Source organism: Mustela nivalis (genome assembly GCF_964662115.1).
Source record: "Mustela nivalis genome assembly, chromosome: 19".
Lineage (NCBI taxonomy): Eukaryota > Metazoa > Chordata > Mammalia > Carnivora > Mustelidae > Mustela > Mustela nivalis.
The window spans coordinates 15,519,640-15,525,151 of NC_139038.1; the positions used below are offsets into that span (position 1 = coordinate 15,519,640).

General features: G+C 43.6%; 1 pseudogene across 1 annotated transcript; it reads left to right on the plus strand.

Moving 5' to 3' along the window:
- The first annotated feature begins 1,328 nt into the window (after nucleotides 1-1,328).
- LOC309854242 (E3 ubiquitin-protein ligase RING2 pseudogene) lies at nucleotides 1,329-5,201 on the plus strand (annotated as a pseudogene). The gene is made up of 3 exons: nucleotides 1,329-1,351; nucleotides 4,420-4,718; nucleotides 4,936-5,201. The product of its transcript is annotated as an E3 ubiquitin-protein ligase RING2 pseudogene (transcript).
- Nucleotides 5,202-5,512: the final 311 nt, after the last annotated feature.

Genomic DNA, 5,512 nt, shown 5'->3' on the forward strand with positions numbered 1-5,512 from the left:
TTACAGAGAACAAAGTGGTTACCGGAGGGTAGGTGGATAAGTGGAGGAGTTAAAAGGTGGATGAGTTAAAAGGTGGTGGGGGTTAAGCGCACTTGTGATAAGTGCCGGGTGGTGTGTGGAAGTGTTGAGTTACTATATTGTATACCTACAACTAATATAACACTGTATGGAATTAAAATAAAACTAACTGGAATTAAAACTTAGAAAAATATCAGCCTTTATTCATATTGGCCTTTGGAAAAAATGTCTAGCTATGCTAGACAGACTTCTCTGGGCCAGAGTCTGCACCTTTGCTGGGTCCTCTATATTGGATGGTGAGTCTTCTCCTATCTAACCGAGTTTTCCGGTTGTGGATCTTCTATTGAATGGTGACTAATGGATCCAATCAAAACCCAAAGAAGATTTGTGATGATGGAAATCAGAGAGAGAAATAAAGACCCCAAGAATAACAGAGTAGCTGGCTGGATACTAGATTTCCTCACAAGAAGTCTCCCAGTCTTCAGGTTGCCCATCTTGTAACCTGAAAAAGCCATATGGAATCAGTCCCTCAAAAAGGGAGCATATGGGGCACCTGGGTGGCTCAGTTGTTGGGTGTCTGCCTTTGGCTCAGGTCATGATCCCAGTCCTGGGATGGAGCCCCACATCAGTCTTCCTGCTCAGTGTGGAGCCTGCTTCTCCCTCTCCCACTCACCCTGCTTGTGTTACCTCTCTCTCTGTTAAGTAAATAGATAAATCTTAAAAAATTATAAAAAAGAGAGAGAGAGTACAGCCTTCTCCCATAGCCAAGCCATTCTCCACGTGGGGGAGGGGCAGCAGCACATATCAGGAAGCCAGGATCTATACAAACAACTGTGCACATACTGTAAGGGAAGTGTTATTACTCCCTTTCACAGATAAGAACCGAGACTCAGAAAGAATAAACAGAAGTGGTAGAATCCAGATGTATGCAGTTAACACCTTGCGTTATAAGTACAGTATCTCTTGTTATATCGTTCTTCTGCACCGCACCATGAGCTAGTTGAGGTCAAGACAAGTCCGACTACACTTTGTGTTTCCAGCTCCTGGCACAAAGCCTAGCACACAGTAGGCTCCCACGAGAGGCTGATCAATTAGTTGATAACTAATAACTCAATATTAATTAACTAATTGACATGGATTAATAACTATATGTCCCAGACTGTTACAATATTATATAATGCCACCCAACTCATAAATCCAAACTCTAATAAACCCTTGGGACGTGTCCCTTGGCTCCACTGCAGCTTCTAAAGAATGCTGGGACCCCATGGAGCAGTCTACAGATTCTGGGTAGAAGAAAATGCGTTACCATGAGTGTCAGTCCGTGCTGCTGGTACTTTGAACTTCATTTCAGCATGCCTAAGTTCCTCAGGTCATGGAATAGTTTAGCAGATCTCTTTCTACTTAGAATCATCCCTCCCTCCCCAAACATCCCACCCATCCCTCCCTCCATCCACTCCCCACACACTCTAGAGTCCATCAAAATTGTTGTATGTAATATGAATCTTTAGGGATTGCCCCCAGTGAGAAGTAGGATTTTTTAAAGTCCCATGAAGCAAAATGTTTCACAGCCACCAGACGAGTCATGTTTCATGCCTTGCTGGAAACCAGTGCTCCAAGAAGCCCCCGGCGGCGCCTCAGTGTCCGCTCAGTGCCCCTCTGCGTCAGAGCTGATAGGCTCTGGTGCTTCACCATGGCCAGGCATTCCCAGAGTGCACCATTTTGTATACCACGAGTCATGAACATTTTAAACTGAGTCTCTGTTGCTGTAAAGGCCCAGTTAGTACATTTATAACTTTCCAGTCTTCATGACTTTTGAAGAACCAAAACCCCAAAAAGCCTGTTTTATTTTATTTTATTTTTAAGATTTTATTTATTTATTTGACAGACAGAGATCACAAGCAGGCAGAGAGGCAGGCAGAGAGAGGGGGAAGCAGGCTCCCTGCTGAGCAGAGAGCCTGATGAGGGGCTCGATCCCAGGACCCTGGGATCATGACCTGAGCCGAAGGCAGAGGCTTTAACCCACTGAGCCACCCAGGCACCCTCTGTTTTATTTTATTTTGCTTTATGATCGGCTACTCTTTAAAAAAAAAAAAAGATTTTATTTATTTATTTAGCGTGAATGGTCGGGAGGGGCAGAGGGAGAGAGAGAATCTCAAGCAGGCTCTGCATTGAGCACTCAAAGTGTGCCAAGGGGCTCCATTTCAGGACCCTGAGATCATGACCTGAGCCAGAACCAAAAGTCACATGCTTAATCCACTGAGCCACCCATGGGCACCCCTATGATCAGCTACTCTTAAAAATGAAAATTGATACCTCTGCATTAATGTATTACTTCATAGTTTATTAGAAAGTATTACCCCATAAATTGATTTATTTGACCCTTGGAACAATCTGGGAAATATTATTATCTCCATTTTACAAGTGAGAAGTCAGAGGTTGAAAGAGGTTTTATAATTTTCCCAAGGTCACACAGCTAATAACTGGAAAAGCCAGGACTAAAATCCAGGTCTTTGAATAGCAAATAGCATTCTCTTTATATTGGAAAGAACCTTAGTGGTGTTTAAGTCTGAGCTCAAATGAGAAACTGAAGTTCGGAGAGGCTGAATGAACTTCTCCATTCATCTCATCTTTCTGGGACACTTGCTCATAGCAGAGGAAGAACATTCAATCTCCATTCTTCACAGTCTATCTTAAGAATCCACCATATTCGAAACCACACATGTACCTAGAGGTACAGGAATGATTTGTATTATTAATCATGTAGGATTAGGCTGAATAAACTGAAAAATACTGGTCACATTCCTCATCACAAACCTCGAAGGGAATCTCCAAATATCTCAGCTGTGCTAAAATATTGTATGGAGAATGCTTTAAAAGCAGGCTGAAACCATTTTTAGATGGTACTGTGATATTTCTGTGGTGCTCAAATAGTATGTACTTTTCTGTAGTTTGGACAGTAAAATTGATGCTATAGGGATTTTGTGACTGCTATGCATGGTGCCGAAGTAGATATGTCCTAAGAGAGCAAATCCCCGGACACTTGGGACAGGAAGGACCAAAAGAAACTTCTTTGTGAGAAATACAATGAGTATTATTTTGGGGCGCCTGGGTGGCTCAGTGGATTAAGCCTCTGCCTTCAGCCCTGCTCATGATCTCGGGGTCCTGGGATTGAGCTCCACATCAGACTCTCTGCTCAGCAGGGAGCCTGCTTCCTCCTCTCTCTCTGCCTGCCTCTCTGCCTGCTTGTGATCTCTGTCAAATAAATAAAAAAATCTTTATCTAAAAAAAAGAAATACAGTGAGTATTATTTTGATATTTGCTGTGGAAATTCCAGAAACATATTTCTTCATTTGTTCTAACTGCTCCGTAAAGCACGTACTCTGAGCCAGTCACTTGAAGGGTGTCCGACAAAACCCATTTGCCCCTGTTGTTCCCTGTCTTGAGTCACACAGCCGTGTAAGGTTATTTGGCAGGGCTTTGAGCCCTGTGGCCTCAGACCCTCCCTGAACCCAACCCCAGAGGCCATCCCCCAAACTCCAACTCTTCCTCCATCCTCAACGGTCTCTCTGAGCTGGTTTGTAGTCTCCCACACAAAAGCCTTCTGGGGCGGGGAAGCAGGGTAACTATAAATTTTATCCTCCACTTAGGGTTGTCAAATTGAGCAAATATAAATACAGAATGTGCTGCTAAATTTGTATGTCAGATAAACAAATAATGGGGGGATCTTAAAAATGATCAGTTGTTTATCTGAACTACAAATTTAACCTCTTACGTTATCTTCTAATACCACTTGCACTCCTCTCTCCCCAGGTTTGCGGCATAAAAGCCATCAGGAACGTTCTCAAGATGGGGAGTGAAAACTCAGAACACAGAGGCTTCCCGGATGGAGAAGCAAAGACTATAAAAATATCTCGCCTTTGTTTGAGTCTCCTGCGGCAGTGACGCTCAAGCACAAATGAATGGCTCAGTGAGTGCCCTGCCAGTGAAGCTAGGTGATGGCTGATGACAAGGTTTTTATAAATTGCTGTCTCTGTGACAAGGCAACTTTAGGATTTGGACGGGGGGTAGATTCTTGGCATTCACAGGTCCAGTCCTGAGACCTTCACAAATCCCCAAATTCATGAGTATTACTTCAGTGTAGTTTAGTTGAAAATTTTAAGTTATCCTTCAGACTCTTATGATTCCTATAGATACAGGATTTGAAAGTCAGTTATCAAATAGTCTTCTGGGTAAAAAAAAAAAAAAAAAAAAAAAAATTGAGTAGATGCCTCTTAGCTTTACCTAAATTTCAGACACCAGATCTAGCACTGACTTTCATTTAAGGCCACTTTTCATTAGGGCGCACCTTGTACCTGAATCTGAGTCTGGCTGAGGCCAGAATTCCTGGACTTGGGGCAGGAGCCACAACATCTCAGGCCATGCAGCAAATGGAACTCGACCATTAAGCAGAATATGGGAACTCAGTTTATAGGAATTACAAGGAACACCTGAGGAGGCAATAACAGATGGCTTAGAAAGTGTGGTTTCATCTCCAAGTCTACACAGTGAATTATTGTGCCCAATTTGTTTGGATATGTTGCAGAACACCATGACTTCAAAAGAGTGTTTACACCGTTTTTGTGCAGATTGCATTATTACAGCCCTTGGAGGTGGCAATGAAGAATGTCCTGGGGTGCCCAAGCGGAATAGTTGGCTGAGTGTCCAACTCTTGGTTTCTGCCCAGGTCTTGATCTTGGGGTCCTAGGATCGAGCCCCAAGTCAGGCTCCATGCTAAGTGTAGAGTCTGCTTGGGATTCTCTCTCCTTCTCCCTCTGCCCCTCCCACGTGTGCTCTTTCTCTCTTTCTCTCTAAAGTAAATAAATAAGTCTTTAAAGCAAGCAATCAAAGAATATCCTCCCTGTTGGGAAAAGCTAGTTTCTAAAAGATCACTAAGGCCAGCCCCAAACACTGATGCACTTATCAGCAAAATTTATCCAAGTCGTGGTGAGTATACTCTGAAGAGAGTATGATGATCTCATACTTCATCAAGAGAGAACTAGCCAGCGTCAATAAGCATCATAATCAGCAAGCACTCAGTGACAGCACTGAGGAAGGACTGGACAGATTACAGCGAGGCAAGAAACAACAGCCTGAATAATGGGAGTGGAGCCGAAGTCCGTGGTGACAGTTCTCACTGTTAGCAGGACCTAGTACCAAACGGACCAAGACATCTGATGACTCCTGGTGTGAGCTTGGTAACAGGGTTAGGGTTAGGGTTAGGGTTAGGGTTAGTGGCAGTCGGTCCAGTACTGGATAGTGCTAGTGAACAGACCAAGTGTTCAGGTCTCATCTCCCACTGATTGAAGAAGATGATGGGGCACAGACAAGAATAAACCACTGTTAATCCCTTATCCAAGTTCCTGGCTGTGAGGTCAGCTTTAGAAGAACGTGAAGCAAAGGATCCTCGACACAGTGAGTGACAAGCAGGAGTATACCATTTACGCAGCAACAC